This window comes from Megascapheus bottae, chromosome X (genome assembly GCF_031878675.1).
Source record: "Megascapheus bottae isolate mThoBot1 chromosome X, mThoBot2.hap1, whole genome shotgun sequence".
Lineage (NCBI taxonomy): Eukaryota > Metazoa > Chordata > Mammalia > Rodentia > Geomyidae > Megascapheus > Megascapheus bottae.
In genome coordinates, this window is record NC_143547.1 from 9,529,793 (window position 1) to 9,538,247 (window position 8,455).

General features: G+C 37.9%; 1 pseudogene; it reads left to right on the forward strand.

Annotated features, from left to right (window-relative positions):
• Positions 1-2,743: 2,743 nt before the first annotated feature.
• On the forward strand, positions 2,744-3,745 carry LOC150040462 (3-beta-hydroxysteroid-Delta(8),Delta(7)-isomerase pseudogene; annotated as a pseudogene).
• The last annotated feature ends 4,710 nt before the right edge of the window (positions 3,746-8,455 follow it).

Genomic DNA, 8,455 nt, shown 5'->3' on the forward strand with positions numbered 1-8,455 from the left:
TCACTCTTCATCCCTTCATTTTATGCTCCATTGCTCCCTCAAAAGAGAACAAATAAGACAAAAAACCCACAAAAATAAAAAGCTAAAGCAAGCAGGCACCATCTTAACCAGCAACAACAACAAAAAATCACCATCTTTTCATATCCTAGAATTTGTTTTGAGAAATTGTATTTTAAATGTTCAAAAAGTAGTTTTATTCTCTTATTTTAAGAAATGTTGAGAGGCTCAGTGGCAGAGAATGGGAAGATCTCTATTCAAGGTCAGCCTATGCAAAAATTAACAGGACACCATCTTAATCAGTAGAAAAAGCTGGGCATGGTGTCAGGTATCTGTCATTCCAACTATTCAGGAAATATAAGCATGAAATCACAGTCTAAGCCACCAGGACATAAATCCAAGAATAGGTAAAACAAAAAAAAAAATCTAGGAGAGTTGTTCTAGTTAGTGATAGTACAATTGCTTTGTAAGCATGTAGCCTTGAGTTTGAACCTAAGAGCTGAAAAAATGAGATTTTTTTTTAAAAAAGCCTATTTCTTTCCCAATTTACTTTACCACTTTGTTTGAATTGATTGTATTTTACTTCTTTTTCCTTTGTAAATTAGTATATAAAGGAGGTATACGGAGGGGTTACAGTTACATAAGTAAGGCACATTTTTGACTATGTTTTTTGGGGTGGAGAATGTCACCCCTTCCTTCACTCCCAATTTTCCCCTTCCGTTTCACCCTGTATTTTATTTCTTATTGTTTACCAAGACACTGTTAAATGTAGTTTTATTATTTATTTTATCTATTTAAAATTGTAACATTTTCCATACAGGCTTTAAAAAGGATGGCCTGTAAGTACTACATATAAGGAGTAAATGCAAAACAATAGGATGAGAAAATGGCTTTAAGTAAAACATTACTTTTGAAGGTCTAATTTTTGTACTACATAAATGGCCAATTAAATGCAATTCTCTTGCTGTGATTATGGCTTTGTCTATTTCTTCTTTTAGTTCTGCCAATTTTTACTTTGTATATTTTGAAGCTTTATTATTGGATTCTTTTAATATCTTCCTGGTATATTGACTCTTTTATTGTTACAAGATATATTTCTTAATCTCAAATGCTGTCTTACCTTACGATCTACTTTCTTTGATATTAATATAGCAACATTTGCTTTTGGTTTTTGTTTGTGTGAGATGTACTTTTAATTTCAACTTTTGTGTAATTACATTCAAATTGTTCCTTTAATGGGCAGCATATTCTTGGGTTTTTATCTTTTAATCCATTAAGAAAAATTACATCTGATGGAATTTTAAATGTAGAGTTTATCTTCTTCTATATTGATATATGTTTTACTTTAATTTTGTCTCCTCTTTTCTTACCTTTCTTTGGACAATAATTTAGAAATATTAATTATTTAATTCCCCTCTTCAGGTAACTTCCTAGTTACACCTATTTTTTACTATGTACTCAAAAGATTATGGCACGTTCTCTTGATTTATAGTTTAATACAAAGTTTTGAATTTTGTGCAGAGGGATTGCAGTTACATTCTTCAGGTAGTAGGTGCATTACTTTTCACACACCAGTACCCCTTATCATGTTGAATTTTGTGCATTTCTGACAATTCAGGCATTGTAAAAGGATCCAACTTTACTTCCTTCCCTTTAGTTTGTGTGTGTGTGTGTGTGTGTGTGTGTGTGTGTGTGTGTGTGTGTGTGTGTGTGATGGTACTATAGAGTGTAATCAAAAGGTTTACCTTTTTGTTATTCTTCATTTCTTCCTATATTTCCAAATTTCTCTGTGAAATTATTTTCCTTTTTTATCAGCTAAATTGTTTTGTACCATTTCTCATATTGCAGGCCTACTGATGATGAATTTTTTTATCTTTTTCTTAACCAGGAGACAATTTCACTTATATTTTTGATGAATATTTTACTGCATATTCACTTCTGTGTTGACAGTTCTTTTCTCTGAGCACTTTAGAAATGCCATTTCATTGCCTTCTGGGTTCTATCTCTTTGGTAAAAAAGCTAGCTACAAGCATTTATTTATTTATTTATTGTCTTTACATAGTTGTACAAAGATGTTTCAATTCAACATGTCACTCTATCAGTGTAATGCTTCTTGATTATTGTTAATACTTTATCTTCATGTATCTTTTGCCTCTGACTTAAAAAAACATTTTATTTTCTAAAATCTGGATCCTTGTGGGAACCTATGGATATTATCAATTTTCTTCTTAGTTTGGGGCTCTCTAAATGTCAAATAGTATTTGATTAAATCTCAGATATTGTGTATAAAAAGTTTTAGAGGTTGTGTATTATGCATTTCCCACAAATATTCCATCTTTTCCTTTTCTAGGCAGATGATGAGAGAAAATCACCTTGATTCAACCCAAGAAGCATGCCCAGGTTAGTAGGGTTGTATCTTTTTCATGTACACCAAACTATTGCTTGCCTTTTAAATTTTGAGTTAACATAGTTCAGCCAATGGTCAGGGGGAAATCAGCCAATGCACAACTCACATCTTTGGTTGTCTTCTATTTGTCCTTCAAAGCTTTGATTATATTTCTGCTGCTTAATAGCAATCTTCTTTCTGGGTTATGCCAAGATCCCTTTATGGACACTTAGCCAGAATTGCCTCTAATTCTGGAGAATGCCAGCTTATTTCTCTAAAGTGCCTTATTTTTAGTGTTTTACTTGCCTTTGCTGCTGCCTAGTGCTTTTTTTCTTTTTAAAAAACATTTTATTGGGAGAGCTGAGACGCTGCTATTGCGCTGTTCCGGTATTTCTGTTCCTCTTCTCCTCTCCCAGATTGTCACTTGAAGCCAATCACCCAGCTCACAGAAACATGACCACCAACGAAGGCCCCTTACATCCCTATTGGCCTCGGCACCTGAAGCTCGACAATTTTGTACCTAATGACATTCCCAGCTGGTACATCGTAACTGCCCTGTTCTCAGTTTGTGGAGTCCTAATTTTGATAACATGGATGTTATCTGGTCGCACTGCAGTTGTCCCACTGGGGGCTTTGCGGCAACTGACCCTGTGTTGGTTTGCCATATGTGCATTCATTCACTTAGTGATTGAGGGATGGTTCAGTTTCTACAACAAGGCTATTCCTGGAGACCAATCCTTCTTATCCCAACTCTGGAAAGAATATTCCAAGGGAGACAGCCGGTACATCATTTGTGACAACTTTATCTTTTGTATGGAGACCATCACAGCCAGTATGTGGGGACCACTGAGCATTTGGGCAGTGATTGCCATTCTCCGCCAACAACCGATTCGTTATGTCCTACAGCTTGTGATATCTCTGGGCCAGATCTACGGAGATATTCTGTACTTCCTGATGGAGTACCAAGATGAATTCCAGCATTCAGAGTTCGTCCACCCAGTCTATTTCTGGTTTTACTTTGTCTTCATGAATGCATTATGGCTGGTAATACCTGGAATCCTCTTGCTTGATTCTGTAACACAGCTTACTCATGCTCAAAGTATGTTGGACTCCAGAGTTACAAAAGCCAAGAGGAAGTAAAACTAACAGTAGGCTGAACTGAAGACTTCTGAAGAGGCACTTTCCATTTACCAGAAGAATAAGCCTGATCTCGCAGGTTGGAGGAACAAAGCTAACTGATCTTTCATATTCAGGCCAGTAACCAGAAAAATAAGGATTATTGTATAGGTTTATCAGGAGCAATGGGTGGGGGACAAAATTTTTATGACCAGTTAATAAAAGTTCTTCAGTCTAAAAAAAAAACCATTTTATTTTATTTCATTGTAATTGTGGTATACAGAAGGGTTATAATAACAAGTATATTTCTTTTTTGCCAGTCCTGGGCCTTGAATTTAGGGTCTAAGCACTGTCCTTGGGCTTTCTCAAGGCTAGAGCTCTACCACTTGAGCCGCAGCACCACTTTAGGCTTTTTTCTATATAAGTGGTACAGAGGAATTGAACCCAGGTCTTCATGCATGTTAGGCAAGCACTCTATCACTAGGTCAAACTCCTAGCCATGAGTATATTTCTTGTCAAAGAGTGTTACCCCCTCCTGCCTAATGTTTTCAAAAAGACCTTCCTTCTCTTCTTCCTTGCCTCTCTCCCTCCCTTCTGCTTATCACTCCTCCTTCTCTCTCTTCCCCATTTCATGTTTCTTCCTTCCCTCCTTTTCTTTCACTTTTTCCTTCTCTTGTATCTCATCAAATTTCCTGGATTTTTTGGACAAAAGTTTGATATGCTGTAAGTTGTTCCTTCATAACTATAAACACATTCAACTTAAAAAAAAGGACAAGAGCATAAATGGTAAAGGACATATATACATGATCCTTATATTTACTTATTTTTATTAATTCACAAACAAATATTTTGATAAGATCACAGCATAATTCACAACCAATATGAAGATGAAAAAGATAAGAATTCCTATTTCTCTCTCTCCCTCCCTCCCTCCCTCCCTCCCTCCCTCCCTCCCTCCCTCCCTCCCTCCCTCCCTCTCTCTCTCTCTCTCTCTCTCTCTCTCTCTCTCTCTCTCTCTCTCTCTCTCTCTCTCTCTCTCTCTCTCTCTCTTTTTGCCAGTCCTGGGCCTTGAAGTCAGAGCCTGACCACTGTCTTTGTTTTTTTTTCTCAATTCTAGCTTTCTACCATTTGAGCCACAGCACCACTTCTAGCTTTTTTCTATGTATGTGGTACTGAGGAATTGATCCTGGGTCTTCATGCATGCTAGGCAAGCACTCTACCATTAGACCAAAATCCCAGCCCAGTATTCCTAGTTTCTACTACATCATCTGTGATTGTGATTTTTTGGCAGTCCTAGGGCTTGAACTCAAGGTCTAGGCACTGTCCTTGAGCTTTCTCAAGGCTATAACTCTTCCACTTGAGCCAAATAACTACTTCAGTTGTTTTCTGTATACATGGTACCAGGGAATCAAACCCTGGGCTTTGTGCATACTAGGCAAGCACTCTACTGCTAGGCCACACTCTAGGCCCTGATTATATAATGTTTAAATGGGTCTTTTAGACTACATTATTTTAAATTTTATTTGATTTATTTTTTACAAATAAATTGATTTTCCAAAAACTGTGTATTGAATGAGTAAATTCTATAGTTAGCAATATTTTATAGCTCTAGCTCCTTTTTTTGTCAGTCATGGGGCTGGTACTGTAGACCTGGACGCTGTCTCTGAGCAATTCAGCACTCTACCACAAGAACTACAGTGCTACTTCTGGTTTTCTGGTGGTTAATTGGAGATAAGAGTCTCACCGACTTTATGCTCAGGCTGGACTATGGTTCAAAAACCATAATTTTTAGATTTCAGCCTCTTGAGTAACTAGGATTACAGGCATGAGGCACTGATGCCCAGCTTTTATATATATTTATTTTTTTGTCAGTAGTAAGATTTGAACTCTGAGCTTTTTCTGCTTGATTACTTCTCATAGATATCTCAATGACTTTTTTTCTGTAATGTATTTATCTATGTTATTCTTTCTATCTCTCTTCATACCAGGGCAATCCCTATGAAGGCAAAGTATTCTGTTAGATCCTCTGCTTGGGTGTCTAAAAAAGTACTTGGCACAGAGGTTGAGATCAGAAAGTATGTATGATCCCATGCTGTTTTCCATCTTTCTCCTTAAGTATTCTACTCTCCACAGTCCCCATAACTGTATCTATTAATATACTCAAGCTCTTCTCTCTAAATCTCTCAAAAGATATCCTCTAGTGAATGTAGCAGATATTGTGTGAAGAACATTGAAAACATCTCATTTAACTTTGAACAATTTCAAGAGAGAGAATAATGCTATTCCCATTTTACAGATGCAAAGTTGGTGGAAGTAAATGGTGTCTAGCTGGAAAGTACATGCTGTGAATAATTCTATGTTGACAATTTCCTTAACCTAGACTCCCCATTGTCATTTTAGCTTCACTGACTTGGGCTTCTCAGAGCTGGTTATAAGGTTGTTCTTCTCTCCTCCTATATTCTACTGTCTAGAGTTCTTTTAGGCAATACTACTACACCCTGAGGGTCTTGTTGCCACCGTGTCCACTGGCTTAAAGCACAGCCCCAAATGTCTGGATATTCCTTCCCTGTCTATGGCATGTTTGTTTCTCCTTGATTTTGCTACCATCAAGTATTCACATGTCAACCATGGTCCCAAGTAATGGATCTTCTGATTTAATTGCATAAGAGTTTCATAAGGTAAACCTCAAGGCTATATCTCTTCCACTTGTGCCAGAGTGCCATTTCTGGTGTTTTCTGTGTATGTTGTAAGTAGGAATCTGACCTAGGGCTTTGTCCATGCACTCTACTACTAGACCACACTCCCAGCCCCAGCTTTGGGCATTGCTTTGAAATGGCTTCCTTTTCTCTTCAGCACACCAATACTTTCTGTGTCATGTAAGGACCTCAAATATGCATATGCTCTAGTCTTAGTATTGCTTTTAAGGACATTTTTCCTGAGCTGTGTGATCAAAAAAAGGAAAGATAATACATTTAATATTGACCTTGATTTAAAACATGTGATTTTGTGTCCCTTTTTCAAATCATGTTCCATAGGCTGTAGGAGAGACCTGAAAATTGTATGGATTAGCATTTCAAAATGTTTTGGAGCTTGGTGCTGGTGGCTCATGCCTATTATCCTAGATACTCAAGAAAGTAAGGGCTGAGGATCAGGATTCAAAGCTATTTGGGGCCAAAAAGTCTGGGAGACCGATCTCCAATTAACCACCAAAATGCTGGAAGTGGAGCTATGTGGCTCATGTCAGAGTGCTAGCCTTGAGCAAAAAACCTGAGAGGCAACATCCAAACCCTAGATTCAAGCTCCAGTATACATACATACACACATAGGCACACAGACACACACACACACACACACACACACACACACAGTACTTTGCAATTTATTGTTTCCAGTAGGTATCAGTACTGCAATAGGGACTATTGCAGATAGCTCTAGAATTTATCACTGGATTTCTGTGTGCACCTAGAAGGTATTCTCCCAGACCCTTTGAAAGATAGGTAACTAATAACCCACTGTCAATACATAGGTGTGACTCTCAAATACAAAGGAAAATAGATGGGTAAATGCTTCAACTTCCTCACCATCAATCAGACAGTTCTGAGGTGTGTTTTACATTGCTTTTACAGTGGCTCCAATGGGACTGGGCTACATCCAACCCATCTCATCCTTCCTTTTTTTTCTCATTTCTTTCCTGTTCCCTTAGAATGTTTCCTGAGAGCACCTCCCAAATACACTATCTGTACCCAAATTTTCTGCTTCTGGGAGATCTTGAAATGACACAGTATCATACATTTTGACGTGTCCTTTAAGGAACAGAAAAATGATCTGCCAAATAATCACTGGCAACTTCTCAGTTGCTACTTGAATTTGAGTGACCAAGTTGGTCTTTAGAAGCCTACTTATTCTTTGGCAACCAGTGAAACATCTCACTTTACATACTAACTTTCCTTTTGACCACGTGGTTCTAGCTATTTTAATGAATTTCCTTTTATAGCTGTTGTAAAGTCAATTTTGTTACATGTGATTATATTAGGCCACACATTTGACTCACAAAGATGGATGGAAATTTTGGTTTGACCAGTGTGTGATCTGGGGATGCTGTTTCCCGAATAACTGCCTGTGTGGGTGTAGAATTAAGGATAATAGGCCTAATGGTACATATGAAAAGAGAACAGATTGCCTGGTAGAAGGAGGTGCATTAGATTTCTCAAGCAACTTGAGATGCCATTTAGTTCACGAGAAGAGGCCATTTTCTAGGCAGTTAGAGGAGCAAATGACTCAGTAAGAGATGTTGTTTGACAGTAGGGATTTCTGTAAAGGGATTTTATTCTAACTTCTAGTTTAGTAATGTTGTGGGGGAAGTTGTAGTGTACAAGCACACATATGCATGGAAGATATAGATGGAAAGAAAGAAAAGGAAGAGATCAGATAAGAAAGAAAGGCAAGCTGAGCACCATGGCTCATGCTTGTAATCCTAGCTACTCAGGAGGCTGAGATCTGAGGATGGTTGTTCAAAGGCAGCCCAGGCACTAAAGTCCATGATACTCTTATCTCCAATTAATCATCAGAAAATGGAAAGTGGGGCTGTGGCTGAAGGGGTAGGGCAATAGCCTAGAACTGAAGAGCTCTGAGACAGCACCTAGGCCCAGAGTTCAAGCCCCATGTCACTACAAAAATATAAAGAAAGACAAGAGGAAAGGCAGAAAAGAAAATAGAAAGAGATAAAGGTACTTTCATGCCCGATCAAGTCCTACTAGACGGAAAAGACTTCTAAACCAAGGCAAAAGTATGTAATTTTTTAAGGCCAATCTTTGGGCTTGAACTCAGGGCCTGGGTGCTATACCTGAATCTCTTTGTGCTCAAGGCTAGCGCTCTACCACTTGAGCCACAGCACTATTTCACGCTTTTTCTGAGGAGTTTATTAGAGAAACTGGCTTTGAACCATCATCCTCAGAT